The sequence below is a fragment of the Lynx canadensis genome, chromosome C1, assembly GCF_007474595.2.
Source record: "Lynx canadensis isolate LIC74 chromosome C1, mLynCan4.pri.v2, whole genome shotgun sequence".
NCBI classification, from domain to species: Eukaryota; Metazoa; Chordata; class Mammalia; order Carnivora; family Felidae; genus Lynx; species Lynx canadensis.
The window spans coordinates 16295714-16316969 of record NC_044310.1 but is presented as its reverse complement, the minus strand read 5'-3'; the positions used below and the strand labels follow the sequence as shown (position 1 = coordinate 16316969).

At 44.7% G+C, this 21256-nt stretch overlaps 1 protein-coding gene across 3 annotated transcripts in view; it reads right to left on the bottom strand.

Annotated features, from left to right (window-relative positions):
- ZBTB40 (zinc finger and BTB domain containing 40) overlaps nt 1–15673 on the bottom strand; it is an 81015-nt gene extending 65342 nt beyond the window's left edge. For 2 of the 3 annotated variants that reach the window (XM_030324629.2, XM_030324630.2), the window contains exon 1: nt 15523–15673. The gene's annotated coding sequence lies outside the window, so the exon portion shown is untranslated. Of the gene's footprint in view, nt 1–11672; nt 11757–15522 lie in introns of those variants that run through there. The other variant, XM_030324631.1, reaches the window with a different exon arrangement.
- Nucleotides 15674–21256: the final 5583 nt, after the last annotated feature.

The window sequence follows — 21256 nt, the reverse complement described above, 5'->3', positions numbered from 1 at the left end:
GCTAAATGGGCAAGGGGCATTAAGGAGACACTTGTTGGGATGAACACTGGGTGTTATACATAGGGGATGAATCACTGGATTCTACTCCTAAAATCATTATTGCACTATATGCTAACTAACCTGGATGTAAATTTTTTTAAAAAGTGTCTTTGGAGAGAGACATGAGAATCTGGGTGCTAAGGGTGGTCATGTGCCCTGTCTGAATGGTTTTACCAGAAAGTTTACATGGCAGTTGTATAATTATAGATAAATAAAAAAGAATGAGAAGCCCATGACAGAAGACAAAAAGATTGTTTTAAATATGTATGCCTTTAGACACTTATAGGAATCTATCTATACACAAATAATCAGAGATATAATGAAATATTTATGTACACTGAACTCAGAATAGCATCCCTAGTAAAAAACTGAAAATGTAGATGTATAATAGGAGGAGTGTGTGTGTGTGTGTGTGTGTGTGTGTTGTTTTTTTGTTTCTTTGGAGAGAGGGCAGGGGGGAGGACAAGAGGGGGAGGGGGAGGGGGAGGGGGAGAGAGAATGAATCCCAAGCAGGTTCCATGCTCAGCACAGAGCCCAACACAGGGCTGGATCCCACGACCCTGGGATCATGACCTGAACCAAAATCAAGAGTTGGGTGCTCAACCAACTGAGCCACCCAAGTGCCCCTACAATACGAAGTTTTTAAGTAAATAGGGTATACAGCCATATTATAAAATATTATGCAGCCATGAAAAATTAGGCTGTCTATAGAATACCTATAGCACAAGCAACCAAAAATAAATAAATAGGACTTGATCAAATTTAAAACTTTTGTGTATCAAAGGATACTATTACGGAAATGAAAAGATAACCCCAGAATGGGAACAAATACTCTCAAGTGACTTATCTGATAAGGGTCCAGCATCCAGAATATATAAACATAGCATATCAGAGTACAGCATCCAGAACTCTTACAACTCACCAGTAAAAGGACAAATAAGCCAATTAAAATCAGCAAAGGATTTGAATAAACATCTCTCAAAAGAAGGTATACAAAATGGCCAATAAGCACGCGAAAAGATACTCAGCATCAGCTGTCATTAGGGAAATGAAGATGGAAACCACCGCGATTCCACCCCGTACCCACTAGGATGCTACAACAAGACAAGCACACACAGACCGAAAGTACAAGGGCTGCTGAGGAGGCAGAGAAACTGGAACCCTCATACGTTGCTGGTGGGAACGTAAAACGGTGCAGCCACTGTGGAAAACAGTTTGCAAGTTCCTCAGAAAGTTAAACAGAGATACTACATGACCCAGCAATTCCAACCCTAGATCTAACCCAAGAAAAATGAAAACATACATCCACACAAAAACTTGTACACCAATGTTCACTGGCACATTATACGTAACAGCCCAAAACTGGAAACCCAAACGTCCACCGACTGATAAATGAACAAACAAAATGTTGTCTATCCACACAATGGAATATTATTCACCCATAAAAAGGAATGGAATACAGAATACTGTTACAGTAGGGGTGAAACTTGAAAACATTATGTTCTGTGAAAGAAGCCAGGCACAAAAGGCCACACACTGTAGGATTCCATTTATAGGAACTGTCCAGATTAGACAGATTCATAGAGACAGACAGTGGATTAGTGGATGCCAGCTGGGAGGAGGGGGAGTTGGGGAGAGAATGCTAATGGGTACGGAGTTTTGGGATTTTTTTTTTTTTTTTTGAGGGATGAAAATCTTCTAGAATTAGAAAGTGGTGATGGTTACACAGACTTTTAAATTGTACACTTTAAAACAGTAAATTATACGGTATGTGAATTATATCTAAATACATTTTTTTAAATTAGGCTCTTGAAGATTTTTAATAACATGAGGAAATGCTCTCAACATACTAAAAGGAAAAAAAAAAACCCAGCATGCAACTGTATGTATAATTCCAATTTGATTTAAAAATATATGTACATGCATATACACATTTGCATTTAAAAAGACAGAAAATATATCAAAATGCTAACAGTCGGTTCCTAGGTAGTGTCATTATGGGGGACTTATTTTCTTCTTCATACTTTTTTTAATGTTTGTTTATTTGAGATAGAGCAAACGCAGGAGGGGCAGAGAGAGGGAGACAGAGCATTCCATGCAGGCTCCACCCTCAGCCCAGAGCCCAATGAGGGGATCGATCCCACGAACCCTGAGATCATGACCCGAGCCGAAATCAAGAGTTGGACGCTTAACCAACTGAGCCACCCAGGTGCCCCCTTCTTCATACATTTCAATTTTTTTTATAGTAAATACATACTATTTTTATAAGAAGGAAGTTGTAAAACAGAAACCCAGGTAGGTCAGTCTGGCTTCAAAGCTGGTGTCATTTCCAACATGCTGTTCGTTCATTAAACACGTATTTAGTTCCTGCTCGGTTCCAAGCAAAGTTAAGGAAGATATAATCTCTGCCTGCAGGGCGTTTACATAAGTCCAGGGTGGGGTTTGAACCTGAGTCCGCCCACCGGGAAAGAGACCGTATCCTCCTTAAATGACAGGCAGTGCTGTCCACCTGCACACCTTCTGGGGCAGAGGGCCCACGGCTGCGAGAGCAGTGTAGCTTAGTGGTTAAAGGATGGACGGGAGCCGGACTACTGGTGCGAAGCTCGACGGTCCGATCACAAAGTGTGTGATCTCACGGGGCACCAGGGTGGTTCAGTCCATCAAGCGACCAACTAACTCTTGGTTTCGGCTCAGGTCACAATTTCGTGATTCATGGGTTTGAGCCCCACATCGGGCTGTGTACTGATGATGTGGAGGCTGCTTGTGATTCTCTCTCTCCTTCTGCTTCTCCCCTGCTTCTGTTCTCTCTCTTTCTCTCTCAAAATAAATAAATAAACTTTAAAAAAAAAAAAACAAAAAGCCAAGGTGTGTGATCTTAGGAAAATTACCTAACCTGCCAGGGACACAGCCGCTAGGGGCACTAACGGTTCTCTCACTGGGTGGTTAGAAGATTAGAGTGAACATACCTAAAGCACTGGCATCACGCATGGAGAACACAGCAAGTGCTCAATAGATTCATTAGCGGCTAGCCACTATCGTCACCATCCCTGCCACCACCCCACCACCCGTCGCTCAAGGGGGTAGAAACAGAATGGATTAAAAACCACGAGAAAGCTTGTTTTCCACATCTCAAAACTACCATCATCTGATTCCTGATAAGCCTATAATAACCATTACATTAAACTAATTTCTTTTTCCACACTCTCTCAACGTCTAATGAAACTTTTCTTTTGAGGCATTCTACAAAATACAATGAGCTAGAACATCAAAATGTCCAGTGCTGACAAACTGCTTGTGTCCTCTTATCTTTGAACTCATAAAAACAAGCGATTTTTTCAAGGCTATTATAACGGAAGGTGGCTCTGAGAGGCTTTTCTGTCTTTCCTCTGCCTTTCCGGCCATGCTGCTCTGAGTCAGGAGTTCACCCAGGATAACTCTTCGCGGGCCAAATGCAAAATCTCTGGAGCAATACGACCGCCTAACGAGTGACTGGGGACGGTGACTGCATTCCACCTACTGCGACTCTTCCAGCCGGCAGAGGAGAGTCTCAACAAGCAATCATCACTCCGATGCTTTCCTATCCAATCTCTTAGATGTTTAAAAAAAAAAAAAAAAAAGGCCCTTGGCTTTGTCACTGGTACTGATAGCAGTCTGTAGTGACCTGAAGACGTGGGTAAGTTCCGAGTTTTCACCAACTTGATTGCAGGAGTATGCTTTTCTTCAGCAGGGAGTAAGAAATCTGGACACACAGTATAACACAGTACCAAGGCTCAAATTCAAAGACACCCATTTAATGGAAAGACTAAAGAGCTCAGGCAACTACACGATACCAAGCCAGGCCTTGTGGCTCCAGAGGCCGTGTGCCTAACAGTAAGGGCTGGAGGCTCTAGGACCGGCCTGCCCGCCCAGGGGGTGGGTCACAGCACCGCCACTCTCACCAACTGCGTGACTCTAGGCACCTGACTTAACTCTCTAGTCCTCAGTTTTCTCACAGGTAAAATGGAGGTTTTAGTGCTTATCAGTGGGGGAGCTGTAAGCACTAATAAGCCACTGCATGTATATGAGTCAATACACGTACAGGACATTTCCTATAATATGAGAAACATTCATTAAATGTCAGAAGGAAGCATAAAAACCCACCTACCAAAATATTTAGTTTTCTAGTTCTTAGGTTGGATAATCAGTTCACAGATGTACTTTTTTTTTCAGTTTATTTATTTTTGAGGGGCAGACGGTAGACAGAGGATCCCAAGCGGGTTGCACGCCGACAGAAGAGAGTCTGATGCAGGGCTCGAACTCACACACTGCGAGATCAAGACCTGAGCCGAAGTAGGACACTTAACCGACTTGAGCCACCCCGGTGCCCCCACAGATGTACTTTTTGGAACTCACTCTGCTTCATTACTTATATAAGTTACAAATCTACCTTCTATATGTCAAATATTGCATAATTCTTTTTTTTTAAGTAATGGACTTTATAGACAACCATGCTGCTGGTTTCAAACAGCCTGTCTAGGATGGGAGGCAGCTAGGAAAGCAAGATTAAAATGGGGTGGGTTAGGCCTCTCATACCAAAGAGTGTTGGGCTATAATCTGAGAGAATTCAAAGTCTTAAACTCATTGGAAGTTAGCAGGAGATACAGGAATTTTTGAAATCACCTGGTCCAACTCCACATTTTGTAGATGAGGAAACGGAGACGTTGACAAGTGTTTGAAGATCTTCCAGTTCACTAATGACAGAAATGAGACTCTTCCTGTTACCTGTGTTTTAGGTACATACTCTAAATGGAAAGCGATGAGAAAAACATTTTGGAAAGGGAAAAAGACACAGTTTGGAAGGGTTAAGGTAGCGATCTAACAATAGGAGGTAACACTGCGAAGTTTATCATATCCCAGGCACTGTGCCAATCACTTCGCATGGTAGCCTTACATAAATTTTGCACCACCTGTGAGGTAGCCACTATTATTAACTAACTCCGCTTTCCAGAAAGTAGATGCCTATCGAAAGTAAACGGCATGCCCCACATCACAAAGCCGGTGAGCGTAGAGTCTGTAAATGAACCCACACTGTCTGACTCCAGAGCCAGAACCTCCACCCCTGGATATTGCCCACGCGTGAGAATTGAAAAAGCAGTGGAACTCTTCATGCCTCAGTCCTTCTCCTACTTTTTTTGGGTAACTTCTCTGTTCAGACGCAGTGCAGATGCACAGTAAATTAAGTGGGGTTTTTGTTGTTGCCTGATTGTTTTTAATTTCAGGATAGTTAACGTATTGTTATCTGAGTACAACACAGAGATTTAACAATTCTATATATTACTCAGTGCTCATCATAAGTGTACATAAATAAGGTGCTTTTAAACTAAGAGGAGATAACAATAATTTAGAGCCTACTTGTTCTGTGCTATGTGAGGCACCACACACAGACTCAAGGGCCCCAACCTGTCCAAGGCCACAAAGCCGGTGATAGTGCTGCCGGGGGAGGTGGAGCCCACGCAGCCCTAGCGGGGCTCCAAGGCCCCATTTCCCAGCCTATTCAGAGGACAGAGTGCGCCTGTCCATCCAGCAGCTCTTTACTAAGCTCAGCCAAATGCCCTTAACTAAGGCTTGTCCTTACATAGAGAAGAAATTCAGCAAAACCCTGCTCTCACAGAATGCACAGCAGCGGTAAGAGAACGGACCGCTTTCAGCTTGGAACCCTACTTTCCTTGTACCTCAGCAGTCGAGTGGCAGAAGCAGCAAGGACTCTAGAGCCCCCGCCTCCCCCATCACTGTCCTAGGAGACCACACACATCGGCCAGCCTTCGCTGCACCTCTGTGCACACTTCACAGATGAACTCCATTCTCCTCTCCTAATGCTGGAAGCTTTTTGTCTTCAAAGTGGGAATTATGTTCATCTCTGGCTTTCTCTCGTTTACCACCAGGTAGTATGACAAAAGGGTTAACTTGAGGAGCTAACAACAACAAAAATGCAAAAGAGGGTAACTCCTCTACTGCCTCTACCTTTGGGAAAGGGCCTATGGGATTCCACAGTATGTGCTCAAAAATGTCCAAGGAAGACATGGAAGATTCTATCCTCAACACTTCGCTGCCTGAGAAAAAAAATCCAGAACCCTAGGGGCCAATTATTCTGCTGCCTTGGACTCTGACCTTAGGAAGTCTCCTTCTGGTCTGAACCTGACTGGAACTGAGGGCAGCTGACAGCAGAATGGCAGCTATGTGCGCAGCCCGTAGGAGGGCGGTCAGAGCCAATGACAGCCAGCTTCAGAGCACCATTCACGAGCTACCACACCAAACCCATGGGATAAATGAAGAGTGGCAAGTCTCACTGTGATTTAAATTCGTAAGTTCCTACTCCGTTCCCAATATCATGCCGGGAGCTGGGGACTCAAAACACAGGCAGGCTTTTAAAAATCAAGTAACACTGGGGGCGCCTGGGGGGCGTAGTCAGTTAAACGTCCGACTCTGGTTCTCGGTTCAGGTCATGATCTCAAAGTTCATGAGTCTGAGCCCCGCATCAGGCTCTGCACGGATGGCATGGAGCCTGCTTGGGATTCTCTCTCCGTGTCTCTGCCGCTCCCCCACTTGTGTGCATATGCACATGCGCTCTCTCAAAATAAAAGAAAATTTAAATTAGAATTAAAATCAAGTAAAAGCGAATTGCACTAATAAAACTAGACCAAGAGAAGGCAAGGAAGAGCAGAGCATGAAGAGAAGTAGGAGGGAGAGGGAGATAAGAGGACTTACTGTTTGCAAACAGAAGTGAGGGAAATCTTTGTGACACGAATTAGAAGGGAAGACTCATGTAAAAGTACCAGCTGGAGTTTAGAATGGAGTGGCTCTTGACTGTCTCCCCTGCTTCTGCTTTTCCCTGGCCAGCTGGGAGTTTAAAATTTGAAAAACAACCTTAATAGGGAGCTAAAAAGAACTGGGTTCTAAACCAGATTTTAAACTTTGTAACCTTGAGTCACCTTAATCTTTCTTTCAAAACCTGTTTCCTCAACTGTAAAAGGGAGGTAACACCTATATAGGAGCTCATAAAGCTATTCACACTTTTGTATGTTTGAAACTTCCATATTTCAATGGAGATACTAATACCTATTGCCTAGTTGCTATGAGGATTACAAGTAATTACAGAAAATATGTAGCCAGTGCCGGGGACTTTGTAGTATTCAATGGTAACTATCATTATCAACATGGTATTTTTTAAAGTTCTGTGATGAGGGTACAGAGAACAAAACACTATGAACCAGTGAATTCACTGCTGCAGAGTGTAGACTAGGAATGTCTGGATGTCTATACAAGGACAATCTTCCCATATATCGGTCTTACAGGCTCACTCTGTCACCCACTTTCGTCTTCCCCTTCCTGCTTTATTCATTCATTCAACAAGTATGCATTGACTGCCTGCTGTATGTAGGACACAGAGCTGCATACTGAGAATGGGAACCGAAGGAAGAAAGGAGGAGACAGTAACAGGACAGGATGACGGGGACACCTATGAACCGTTTGAAATGATAAAACGTTTTGAGTATGTCGGTGTGTACACTCCTCTGAGAAGTTCTGGAGAGATTCTAAAAGGAATTTTTTTGTTTTAAGTTAAGAAAATCTAATAAACTTAACGGAAAACATACAAAACGTACACAGGGAAAAACATAACACTCGTGAAAAATCACAAAAGTAGCCTTGAGCAAATGGAAACACAGGCCACGATCTTGGATAAGAAGACTCAATATCATAAAGATATCAGCTCTCTCTCAGCTAAATTTAACATAATCTCAACAGAAACACCATCCAGTTGTTGCTGCCTGAAACTAGACAAACTGATTATAAAGTTTATATGGCAGAATAAGCAAGCAAAAGCAGCCAGGAAAACATTAAAAAAGAGCGATATGAAAAAACTGGCCCTTCTAGATGTTAAAACAAATTATAAAGCCTCTAAAATTAAGATGGTTTTGTAACGGCATATGACTTGGCGATCAGACCAATGGAACGTAACAGAAAATCCAGTAAGAAACCCAAACGTATACAAGAACTTAGTATCCAGTAAAAGCAAGATCTCAAACCAATGGAGAAAAGATAAGAACTTTCCATAAGTAGTGTTGGAATACCTGGCTGGCTAATGGGGAAAAGATAAAATTGGATCCTTCCTCAAACCAAACTAAATGTCAAGGTAAATTCCAAATGGATAGGAGCCTTAGATGTGTTTAAAAAAAGGGGGGGGGGGAGGGGGTGAAACCATACATACACTGGAAGAAAACATTAACAAATTCCCCATAAATTAAAAGCAGGGCAAACTTCCTAGGACTCAAATTCTAAAGCAATACACTGTAAGACCCATAAATATAACTATATAAAGATGAAAAACCTTTGTACAACAATAAAACAACATATGCAAAGTGAGGCATATGACAAATTGAAAAAAATATTTTTGCAACTTATGGCACAGACTTTGGGCAGATACCCTGTATCTCATTAAAGGAGAAAACAAATTTAAACTATAGTGAAACATTTCTTACCTAACAGATGGGCAAAACTCCCCCAGAACTTTGGTAGCAAGACTCCAGAGAAACAGAGAAGAGGGATCAGATATCAAATAAAAACTTCTGTGAGGGGCGCCTGGGTGGCTCAGTCGGTTGGGTGTCCGACTTCGGCTCAGGTCATGATCTCGCGGTCCGTGGGTTCAAGTCCCGAGATGGACTCTGTGCTGACAGCTCGGAGCCTGGAGCCTGTTTCCAATCCTGCGTCTCCCTCTCTCTCTGCCCCTCCCCCACTCTCACTTTGTCTCACTCTGTCTCTCAAAAATAAATAAATATATACAAAAGATTTTTATTAAAAAAAAAAAACTGTGAGGGGCGCCTGGGTGGCACAGTCGGTTAAGCGTCCGACTTCAGCCAGGTCACGATCTCGCGGTCCGGGAGTTCGAGCCCCGCGTCAGGCTCTGGGCTGATGGCTCGGAGCCTGGAGCCTGTTTCTGATTCTGTGTCTCCCTCTCTCTCTGCCCCTCCCCCCGTTCATGCTCTGTCTCTCTCTGTCTCAAAAATAAATAAACGTTAAAAAAAAAAATTAAAAAAAAAAACTGTGAATGAACATAGTTTTGATTTTGAAACCACATAAATGGTTTACACAGTTAAAAAACAAAATTAGATCTTTAAAAGCAATTCTTAAAGTTTAAACCAAATGAGCCTGTTGATAAAGCTTATCAAATTGGTGGCATAAGCACACAGAGAAATAAATACATCAACTGGCCTCAGGGCAGAATCTGACAACACATTTGAAGTAGCAGATAGTCTAAGGACAAGGGAACCAACAGAAAACTCACATAACATTCAGTGATCTAATGATCAGTGCAGTTAGTGGCATTGCTACTGGGCTGGTTAGTAACATGGCCAGGAAAATCCAGCAGCCTTCAGAGCCCCAGAGTGTGACCCACTTGTCCAGGGAACGATAAAGTTCTGTGGCCCATTTGAGTGTTACTGGCTAGTGCCCAAGTAGAAGAGTGAGAGGGAAGGGAAGAAGAGAGTAAAGTGAGATTTGAACACACCCAACCAGAGCTTGAGGGCAGCACAGGCCAAGCCACTAACTGCATTTACCCTGAGGGCAAGCAAGCCACTTGGACTTTTAAGGAAGGGGGTAACAGAGTAACATGTGATCTGTGCTTCGTAAAGATCACTGGCATCAGTATACAAAATGGATTAGAGAGGAACAAAGGAAGAAGCCAGCTGGACAGCTAGGAGGCTGCTGTAGTCATCCAGGACAAGAGATTACAGTAGCTTTAAACCAAAAGAGAAAGGGGACATCAGTAGACTTGTAGCCTAAATAAATACGTGCTAACTGCAGGTAGGGAGTGGAAGGAGGGTGGGAGGCTGACAGAAGGGGAAGAATATGCGGGACTCCCAGGTTTCTGCCTTTTGCAACTTTGTGGTGCCATCCGAAGAGACTTGGAACTGAAGGTAAGTACCAGGTGGAAGAAAAATGGCAAGTTCACTGCTGCCAGAGTCCCTGACATCATCCTTCAGAGCTGGTGGGGACAAGGAGTTAAGAAGGAAGATCCAATAACCAGGCTGCAGTGTTAGAAAGCTGAGAAACAGATCTAACAAGCAGGTCAGATAACCTCTTGCAGTATTTTCTCAAAATCAGAAATAGAACCACATACTGTTCACTTTGTTTTTTCTTTTAATGTTTACTTTTGAGGGAGAGAGACAGACTGCATGGGGGGGGGGGGGTGGCGGGGGGGCAGGGAATAGGGAGACACAGAATCTGAACCAGGCTCCAGGCTCTGAGGTGTCAGCACAGAGCCTGACGCAGGGCTAGAACTCAGGAACCATGAGACCATGACCTGAGCTGAAGTCAGATGCTTAACCGACTGAGCCACCCAGGTGCCCCTCGCTTTGTTTTTATATTTTAAAAAAATGTCACGTAACCAATATCTGGAGGCTTAAAAGCTAGTAATCCTTTGTTTCTAATCTCCTCTTCCTTCTCGGGCCCTTTCCTTCATAAAAACTGACTTCGTAAAACATCTAGAGTCCCAGAATCAGACTCTCAGGCGGATAACAGAGGTCACTCACACAAATACCTCCAGGGACCGGAAAGACATAAAGTCTCTTTAAATGTAAGCAACTCGCTGTTAAACACTATATGGGCCAAACAAACTGGCCCACGGCAGTTTTCTACTGAGGTCCCACGTTTACAAAATGTCCTAAGAAAATGACTTAAAACAGTTCCTTCCTTTTCTTTCCATTTGAGTACTAATAAATAAAACCAGAAACTACACCAACGAATTACTTTTTCAGAGGTCTTAGTTTAGATAAGAAAGAGAAGTCTGGCCTCAAAAAGAGCTCTTTCTTTCCCTCCATAGATACACAGGGCTGCCAGGACAGATACAGGGGCAGCCTCCCTCCTCCTTTGCTCCTCGGTCTCTGCCTCCGTGAATCCCTCTCCTCTTCCTCTCTCTCCTAACCTTACTTTCCTGTGGTCCTGAGGAACCGCGTCCATTAGCAAGAAGTGGATTCCTAGAGCCAGAGTATTAGGCTCCTACCACTGTTCCTTTCACGGGTCAGAGGAAACCAGCAGGGCAATGGCTACCAAGGTTGCCAAGACAACGCACTGCCATTTCAACAGTCTCCTATAAAATAAGGACAATGATCTCTGAGGCATTTCCAAGTACCTCACTGGGTAAATATCCCTATGAGACAGGAACACCCAACTCTGCTTGGCTACTTTAGAGAAGAAACAAGGCCTGGAAAGATACTTTCAAAACTGAAGTCAAGACCACACGGCAGTAAGAAGTAACTGGTTTCAGGCGGGATTCATCACCACTTTGGTTCACTGGTTTTTATTACATGTGACGTTTCATTGTTGGCTCTGCACCTTTAGAGGGTCAAGGATCCCTCCGAGACCTGAATAAAGAATGGGCTCACTCCCCACAAAAACGACAGACAAATCTGCAGGCAAATTCAAAGGATTCGTGAATCCCCCGCAGCTCAACCACTGACCCCAGTTTAACAATCTGGGATCAGCTAGAGTGTATGTACTTCATCTAAGGACAGGAAAAACTTGGGTGTCATGAATTTGAGGATTTGGAGTTAAATAACAACATCAGGGAAATACAAGGAAAGCCAACGTTCTTTCCTTACCCTTCTCTCCCTTGAGGGCTGCAGACGTCTCAAAACTGCAAAGGTCTCTGCAAACGACACACCACACCCTCTGCAGGACTTCAAGACAGTGACAATCTCATCTCCGAATTTAAATGCCCTTAATATTTAATTCTTTCCTCTACATGGTTACAGCTTGCTTTTTTCACATTATCGGGATGATGGCTTTCGGAGGCAGCCTATTGGAGATCCAGAAAACCATAAATTCCAATTCAATTTCCTTGTGAAAATCAAAGAGCTCACTCGCTTGAAGAGTTGAAAGCGTCTGAGGGGTCACTGCCTTCCTCCAGGGTGCTGGTACAGGCAGTGTTCCAGAAGGGTAATGTAAACACTCAGTATGAGGCAACAGGGCATACCAATTTGTTTTCCAATCTATTTTATTTCAGTTCAGAGCTTCTTTGCAGACAGATAGTCCACAAAAACAACCACACTTTGGTTGTACTCAGTCTTCTTCAATCTCCAAAAGCAGTTGAGTATTGCCAAAGCGTGGCTCGTTTCCCTGCGCTGCCCGTCTGCAATGAGGCTTTGAACTGAAATAAAATAGATTGAAAAACAAATTGGTATGCCCTCGCTCTCCCTGCAGTTTTATATTATCCTTCAAAACTAGTGTTACCACCTTCTCTTTACTGGAACCCAACAGACCCAAATAACAGAGTAAAACTGCAACACTTTAAATGTGCAGGTCCCACCCAAACCTAAAATAGCAACTTAATGCTGGGCTTATTGTTTAACATTGCATTAACATGCCACTCTCCGTCCTGTTCCTTGCTCCATTTGCCGGGCTGGATTACACCTTCTAAGGACACGTGCAGTCGGGTTACTAGACGCAGTTTAAAGCAAAACCTGACACTGCCGATCCTCTTACACGGTATGCTTGATTTCTCACTGCCTCTGCAATTTTTCACGTTCATGACCCCAAATACCTTCCTATTTTTACCAATTCGAAAAGTCTGTTACTTGATTTAAAGCGTCCAATGCCCTGCTTAAAGTATGCAACATTATTTTGAAAACTTTCAGAGGAAACCAAAAATCATTTGCAAACTTTGAAATGACCACCAACTAGAAGAAACCTGTAATTTTCTTACACTGCCTTAAGAAAATGCACATGCCTTCAATGGAGGAACACACTAAAATAATGAAAAGTACTCTGAATAGATAGTTGTATAATTTGGTTGAAAAAAATTTAAAACTCGTTTGGAGGAGTTCCTCTCTCAACAAGCACAATGAGAAAAAATAAGAGCTGTTCCTGTCGCCCCCAAAGATAGAAGCATACACACACACCCTCAGCTTTGTTGGTAACATAATCCTAGACTTTTGTTATTATTTAGCACTTTAAATACATTTCCATTTGGGGCCCAATTTGGTTTTCTCTGATTGGAATTCAGCAACATGTGTAACAACAACAAAAAGGAAACAGCAAACCTGTTATTACACTTTTTCTTATTTAATCCACACAACAACCCTTTTCAGGAGGTACCACTATCCGCATTTCACATACTAGACCATCTGTAACCGGCCCACGGCACGCAGCTCTCCCAGCAGTAAAGCTGGCTTGAGGGCCAGCGACTCAGAGCACGGGACTGAATCACGACACCACTACTCACTTCTTTCAATCCTTCCAACACCCCACATTCTTGCCACCTCACAATCTCTGATCCTACTAAAAAGTTCTTCCTTCCCAGTTCTCTCCCTTCTCCCTTCTTGCCTGGACTGGATTCTCGTCACTCAAACAGGTTCGGTTTAAACTACCTTTCTCAAGCACCTTGCTGGGCCAGGCCAGTAAGAGGGATCCTCTCTGGGTCAGCACTGTTTTATCACCTTTATCACAGTTGCCACTATTTGCCTTAGACACGAGGCGTTAGGTCCATCTTGCTCACGGTAATCATAAGGCCCAGCACAGTGGGGTCTGGTACATAGCAGGCACTCAAATATTTGATCAACAAATGGCCTGAATTGTTTATTTAATACTTAGCAGACTACAGGCTGTGGGCACTGGCTAGCAGCTGATACAAAAATAGGTAAGGTGTGGTCCTGCCCTGGAGAGCCTCCCAAGAAAAGGTAATTAACAGACGGAATAATACAGACTGGTGTGATCAGTTGAGGTTCAGAACCCAGCTCCCTCGTACATTAACTATGAAACCTTGGACATTGCTCTGAATCTCAATTTTCTCATCTTTACAACAGGAATATTAATACTACCTTCGTCACAGTGTTGGTGAGAGAGCCGAATGATATTCCATGTAAATAGAGCACACAGTGCTTTGCAGAAATCATTTAATAAATACAAACTAGTGACTTTATTATGATGCTATGAGAGCTGTATTTGAAATTAGCTTTGTTTACAGGTATACCATCTGTCCAAGACCCTGCTGAATTTAAATCCTGTGAAAGGGCAAAGAGTTTGTTGATCTTGTCCACCACTTTTCTTCCTGGGATTTGAATCATCCTTAGTACATAATAGGTGCTAAAAAAACACTGAAAGATTCATGAATGCATTCGTGCAGGCAAGGGGTGTTCTGAAATCGTTTGTTAGTTCAACTAGGGATGAACAGCTAAGTTTGGGAACTACTGCCATGAAAGAAATGCATCTAAATTAGAAAGTAGGGTGTGGTATAAATTTGATGATTTCGCTAAGAAAAACTTCACTTTGAGGTTGTAATTAGATCTCCATAAGCCATACAAAGATTTGGAATACGATTTCAGGGAAGAACCAAAGAGCCCCAGGTTGAGACTTCAAAGAAGTTCCAGCAGTATGAGGCGGGTCACAAAGCAGAGGGCTCCCTGGAATGAGCTCCATCTGCCAGACCTATAATCTAGTACACCCTTAGGAAGCTTAACCTCAGAATCTGGTATTCCTGTCTTAAGCGGAAACATGGATACTTACTTAGGAAATGTTGTTAGCAAAAAACCGCTGGGTACAAATAGAAACGAAGCACCTTATTGTAGGCGCTGGGTGGATGGTACTGTTACTAAAAACAGTGGGAAACAATTCCCACATTGATTAACAGATGAGATCAATACGCCCAGAGCTTTAGGTGCATGGGGTAGTTTTAACTCGAGTTTCCCTTTCCGTGAGAAAGGATCAGAAGAATCGCCGGACAACGCTGACCAGTCTACTTGTGTCTAGGGCAGGGGCTGGCACACTTCTGGGAAGGGCCGGACCTTAGGTATTTTTGGCCTTGTGGGCCATGCCCTCAAAGCCATGCCATGTCTGTCGCAACAACTCAACGTAGCCCTCGTAGCAAGAAACGAGCCACAGATGATATAAAACAATGAACATGGCTATGTTCCAACAAAATTTCACTTGGGGACACTGAAATCTGATTTCATATACATTTCGTAAATTACAAGTCTTCTTTTTTCCCTCCCAAGCATTTAAAAATGTAAAAACCACTGTTAGTTCCCCACAGACCAAAACGGGGTGGGGTGGGGGACCGGGGATTTGGCCCCAGGCCGGAGTTTGCCGAAGCCTGGCGCAGACTTGGCAGGAGGGGGGAGACTCGAGAAGCAGCAGCGAGGAGGCCTCGGATCGCGCCGAGGAGCAGGCGGTGACGAGCGAGGGCAGGCCCCAGGCGGGGGCCAAGCCGGGTGCACCCCGACAGGGCCCCGCGGCCTCTCCCCACCGGAGACTTACAGCCGAGCCTGCGCTCGGGGTGGGAGCCTCCCCAGGGGGTCCGCGTCCGGGGCAAGAGGAGGCGGCTGCGACTTGGCAGAGCCCCACGGAGTTCGCCACGCCGAAGGGTCTCAGCGCGCCCCTCATTTGGGGCGCCTCTCGGGCCTCAACAGCTAAAGGGGTCTCCACGCTGAGTCCCAGCCCCGTTTCTATGGTTACCTGTTCAGCACCGATTCAAACTGCCGTTCTTTATTGACAGCGCCATAGAGGACACGAACACTCCTGCCCGAAGGGAACAATAAAGCTTTCTCCATTCAACAGCAGCAGAGACGCCAGAAGGCGGCCATTTTGAGGCCGGCGCGTAAGGAGTAGAGCGGCGAGGGGGCGGCCCGGCCTGCCCCGCGCGCCGTGGTCACGTGTCGGGGGGCGGGCCTCGGGGGCGGGGCCTGCGTCGAGCGCGCCCTCCACCAATGCTAGGGCGCGGGGGCTAACCGGTTGTTAGCCTGTTCTCTGACCTATGACCTTAGCCACTCCCTCCCCTCCCCACACTCTCTTATGAAAGTTTTGATGGGGTTCCACGGACTCTCGCTTGGGCAGTACTAGAGCGGGGATCTTGTTTCAAGAATGGCACAGAAGTAGACACAAAAAGGTTTCTCTACATTTTTCCAAAACATGTTCACGTGCAAGGCGGAGACGTGACCTGAGCCGCGTCCCCAGACGCATCCTCATACGTGGAGAGTCTTGGCACCTCTCGGACGGGATAGGCTACCAGAGTCGTATCAGCCAATCGAGGTGCCCGGAAGGCGTTTTGATCCCGCCTTTCCCTCCTCCCGCTCAGGAATTTAGGGTGCGTGTTGGGGGGGGGGGTCATAGCTTTTCTTCTGCTCAGTTTCTTTCACACGCTTTGTTGCACAGTGAGCGTTCCACGTTGGAGCTCCTGTTGCCACCCGCATACAGCCAAAGAGATTAAGTCAGATCCAGACAGTATCAGACAAATTAAGTCACATCAGTGCTGGCCCACTGAACCTCACACTGTCACTCCGTCACTGACGCGCAGCCAATTTTTCTGTCACTGCCAGTCATGCCACCCAAACCCAGCAGTCTCAGTACAATGCCGAGTTCCCTCTGTGGTTACAGCTGTTACATCCACAGTGTCAATATTCGGTCGTTCTGAGAGCTGACACTGTCAGGCTGACTCCCACTCCATCACCGTTTTTAATCACAAATTCAATCTGCTGGGCAGAACTGTCACTTGCATTGTTGCTGTCGTTGGGTTCATTATTGTTTACTGTCACTGTCCGACCACAGGCGACCACTGTCAAGGACTACAAACTTCAAACAGTTCTGTACAGTATAGCAATTGGACTCTGTGCCCAGCTGTCACCCTTTCGGTTGTTTTCACTGTCATTGTCACTCAGCTACTTTCACTGCCCCGTAGTCAAGCCAATATTCAGCAGGCCCCTACTGGGTACACAGCTGTCCTCGTTATTGCCCGATTAGTCACTTTCACTATTATACTCTCATGTCACTGTCACGTTCAGGGTCAGATTTACTATAGCTGACATCCAGTCACTCTTGTAGTCACTAGAGCCGCACCACAGCTGTTGTGCCCCCTAATCACTCATTTCCACCACCTCTGCATTGTCCCTTAATGGGAGCCCCCAATACACAGGGTTGCCACATTTAGCAAACAAACCACAACTACCTAGAATGCTACTTGGCACGTAGTAGGTGCTCAAAATATATTTCCCAAATTAATGGATTTTTTATTTTTTTTAACGTTTACTTATTTTTGAGACAGAGAGAGACAGAGCATGAACGGGGGAGGGTCAGAGAGAGAGGGAGACACAGAATCCGAAGCAGGCTCGAGGCTCTGAGCTGTCAGCACAGAGCCCTACGCGGGGCTCGAACTCACGGACTGCGAGATCATGACCTGAGCTGAAGACAGACGCTTAACCGACTGAGCCACCCAGGTGCCCCAAATTAATGGATTTTTTAAAAATGTTTATTTATTTATTTTGAGAGAGAGAGAGAGAGAGCAGAGGAGGGACAGAGAGAGAGACCCAGAATTCGAAGCAGGCTCCAGGCTCTGAGCTGTCAGCACAGAGCTCAGTGGGGGCCTTGAACCCACAAACCGCAATATCATGACCTGACCCGAAGTTGGACGCTCAACCAACTGAGCCACTCAGGCACCCCAAAATGGATTTCTTTTAATAAAAAAAAAAACAAAAACATTATTGGCAATGTGCTGTTTGTAAATGTGAATGGCTTGAGGTTCAAACATCTCAAACAGTAGGCTGTCCTCACTGTTCCACTTAATAACACTCTGCATCCTACAGGCACTAGGAGAAAACATGAGAAATGTGCCTACCAGGTACATGAATCCTGGGACCATGGTTACAAAGAATAGGATTCCTTAACTTTGGATTTCTTATTTTAAAAGGAATGCATGTTGGGGTGCCAGGGTGGCTAAGTTGGTTAAGTGTCCAACTCTTGATCTCATCGCAGTTTGTGGTCTCACGGTTCATGAGATCAAGCCCTGTGTCGGGCTCTGCACTGAGTGTAGAGACTGCTTGAGATTCTCTCTCTCTCCCTGTCTCTCTGCCCTTCCCCCACCCTCTCTCTCTCAAAATAAATGGATATTTTTAAAAAATGAAAGGAATGCATGTTTATTGTAGAGTGTTTATAAAATATGGGAAGGACTCTTTTGCCTCTGAAGGATCGTTTTAGGATGTCAAAGAATACCCTCCCCCAGCACCCTCACACACAGTCATGGCTACAGTTTTCTCCGTAATTGTTCACTTGAGGTTTTGCATTATTGGAAATTTTCAGGGGAATTTCTTGCCTATAGCTGGCCCAGCACATGGGAGAAGAAGAAAACAATGACGGGAACCTCTAAGGACCTCATCTCTCCAGAGAGCCTGAAGGATTTGGAAGAAATAACTTGTGCTTCCCAGTTGCCAGAAGGACCAATCCTTGAACCTAAAGGAGGAAGGTACTTGAAAACTTTTCCCTCCTTTCTTCTACCTTGACAGAGAATGTTCCCAGGCTCTGCCTGAGGTGGCTCCAGCTAAACTACCGGCTGTTTCTGGAACGGCTACCACATGCCAAGGACATGGAGGTCAATGGAACACGGTCACTGCCATAAGAAATAGTACAGCCTTCACCACTTCTACTGCTAATAGCCTCACTCTCATTCTCTGCCAGGTACAATGCCAAGCTCTACCTAGATATCTCATTTAATTCTCCTAACCCCTGGCAGAGGTAAGTGATATTATTACCTTTATTATTATTATTATTATTATTATTATTATTATTATTCAAGAGAAAACAGATTCAGGTGTGCCTGGGTGGCTGGGCTGGTTGAGCGTCTGACTCTTAACTTCGGCTCAGGTCATGCTCTCAGGGTCGTGGGAAGGAGCCTTGTGTTGGGCTCTGCACTGAGAGTGGAGCCTGCTTAAGATTGTCTCTCTCCCTCTGCCCCTCTTCATCTCTCCCCCCTCATGCTCTCTTTCTCTCTTAAATTAATTAATTAATTAATTAATTAAAATAAAATAAAAACCGATTCAGTGATGGTGACGCAGCTCCTAGGCAATGGAGTTGGGGTTTAAACCTAGGAAGTCTGACTCTAGAATCTTCACTTTTTCCCCTCAGAATGACTTGAGGGTTTTATGAAATATATGTGTCTGTTATAAAGAGTTCAAGGATTACGGGGGGGAAAAAATGGAGAAGAGATTTAAAAACAGAATCACTCTAAATCCTAGCACTTAACAATAACGTATCATTATAGCTGAGCATTTCTCCATCTCTGACATATATACGTAGGTGGGTAGATGGAGGGGTAATAATGATAATGATGAGCTTCCCTCCAGTATGCACTATGCACTGGACGCTGTTCCAAACACTTTCCATGAATTAACACATTTAATTTACTCAGAGAGAGGTGGAGAGACATAATTTTATTAAAAGGAACTCATTTAACATACTCAGGGTTCACAGCAGCAGCCAACCACCCGGTGATGTTTTTCCCCAAATCTGGTTCTTTTCCTCAGTCTTTGCTCTCTTCTCTCCGCCTCCTAATCAAATCCTAAACCCAGAGTCCTTGGGCTGCAAAAGCTGAGTCTTTAAATAGCACCCTCTGCACAGCTGCTGCCCGGTCAAATGTCTCTGCTGTTCCCTAAGGCGGTGGCGGTATTTGTAGAAGTGAAATTTGCTAGATGCTCGGCATACGCTTTTTATTTGTTAGGGTAGGTATCTGGGCTTTGGCTTTCTTTTTCCCTGGCTTTTTAAGTGTTCAAATTCACTCCCCTTTTCTCAAATCCAAATGAAGCTTGGTCTTCAGATCTTGCCCAGTGGAGACCAGCTAGTCTCAGATGAGAAAGCTGTTGGAATTTGCCGAATGACTCAGAAAGGTCAGCCGCCTGCTCCTCCATCCGACATGACAGAAGACGTGGAGGAGGGAGACTTTCTCGCTGCAAAGGGGCTGCCCCGGCCAATGGAATCTGGGGCCCTTCTGTGGGTCTGGCCCTACCAACATCTGACACTGTGAATGAATCCCTTGCCTTGGTTTCCCCCCAAACAAAAGGCACTCTTGCATTCAGGATGACGAAATGAAATTGACATCTCCATGGAGATGGGCCATCCACAGAAGCTATGATTTTCCAGCCAAATCTGCTTCTCCTCTTCAGCTCCTTAGCTCAGAGAGAGAGGACAACCCACCCACCATTCTCTGCCCAATTGCGGGTCAGACACATGGAGGTTGTCCCTGACACTTCTGTTGCTCACGCTCAATCAGTCCCCCAGTCTTATTGATTTTACCTCTAAATATATACTCTCCATTTCCACGGACAAAATCCAGTCAACCTTTACCTCTCACCTATTGTGACGTCCTCATCCTCCAGCCTTTACTTCACTCTGCACATGCAAGCCAGCCTAGTTTTTCATGTCAACTTTATCAAGAACATTTTACATAAAAGAAAATGTACTCCGTTAAAGCGGAGTTTGGGCAAATATATACACCTGTGTAACCACCACTGTATCAAGATATAGGACATTTTTTATTTTTTTAGGGCAGTTTTAGATTCATAGCAAAAATGAGAGGTAAGTACACAGATGTCCAATATTCCCCGGCCTATACACAGTGCATAGCCTCCTCTCTACCACCAGCATCCCCACCAGAGTGATACATTTGTTACGGTTGATGGACCGACATTGACACATCATTATCACCTGAAGTCCACAGTTTACATGACCGTTCACTCGTGGTGTTGTGGATTCTGTGGGTTTGGCCAAATGTAGAAGGGCATGTATCCACCATTATCATATCATACAGGAGAAATTCACTGCTCTAAAGATCCTCTGTGCTCCACATATTCGTCCTCCCCCGTCTGACCACTGACCATTCACTTTTGGACTATCTCCATAGTTTTGTCTTTTCCAGGATGTCATATAATGGGAATCAGACAGTATGTGGCCTTTTCAGATTGGCTTCTTTCACTTGGTAATATGCATTGAAGTTTTCACCATGTCTTTTTTTTTTTAATTTTTTTTTTCAACGTTTATTTATTTTTGGGACAGAGAGAGACAGAGCATGAATGGGGGAGGGGCAGAGAGAGAGGGAGACACAGAATCGGAAACAGGCTCCAGGCTCTGAGCCATCAGCCCAGAGCCTGACGCGGGGCTCGAACTCCCGGACCGCGAGATCGTGACCTGGCTGAAGTCGGACGCTTAACCGACTGCGCCACCCAGGCGCCCCTCACCATGTCTTTTCATGGCTGGATAGCTCATTTCTTTTTATCACTGAATAATATTCCATCGTTAGTTGAGTAGTGTCAGTCCTCCTCCTTCACAATTGGGTTGTCTAATCTGGGTCTTTTGCCTTTCCATATAAACTCTGGAATCAGTTTGATCCCTTAGATATCAGTGGTATGGGACCTCTAGAGTGGGTTGGAGT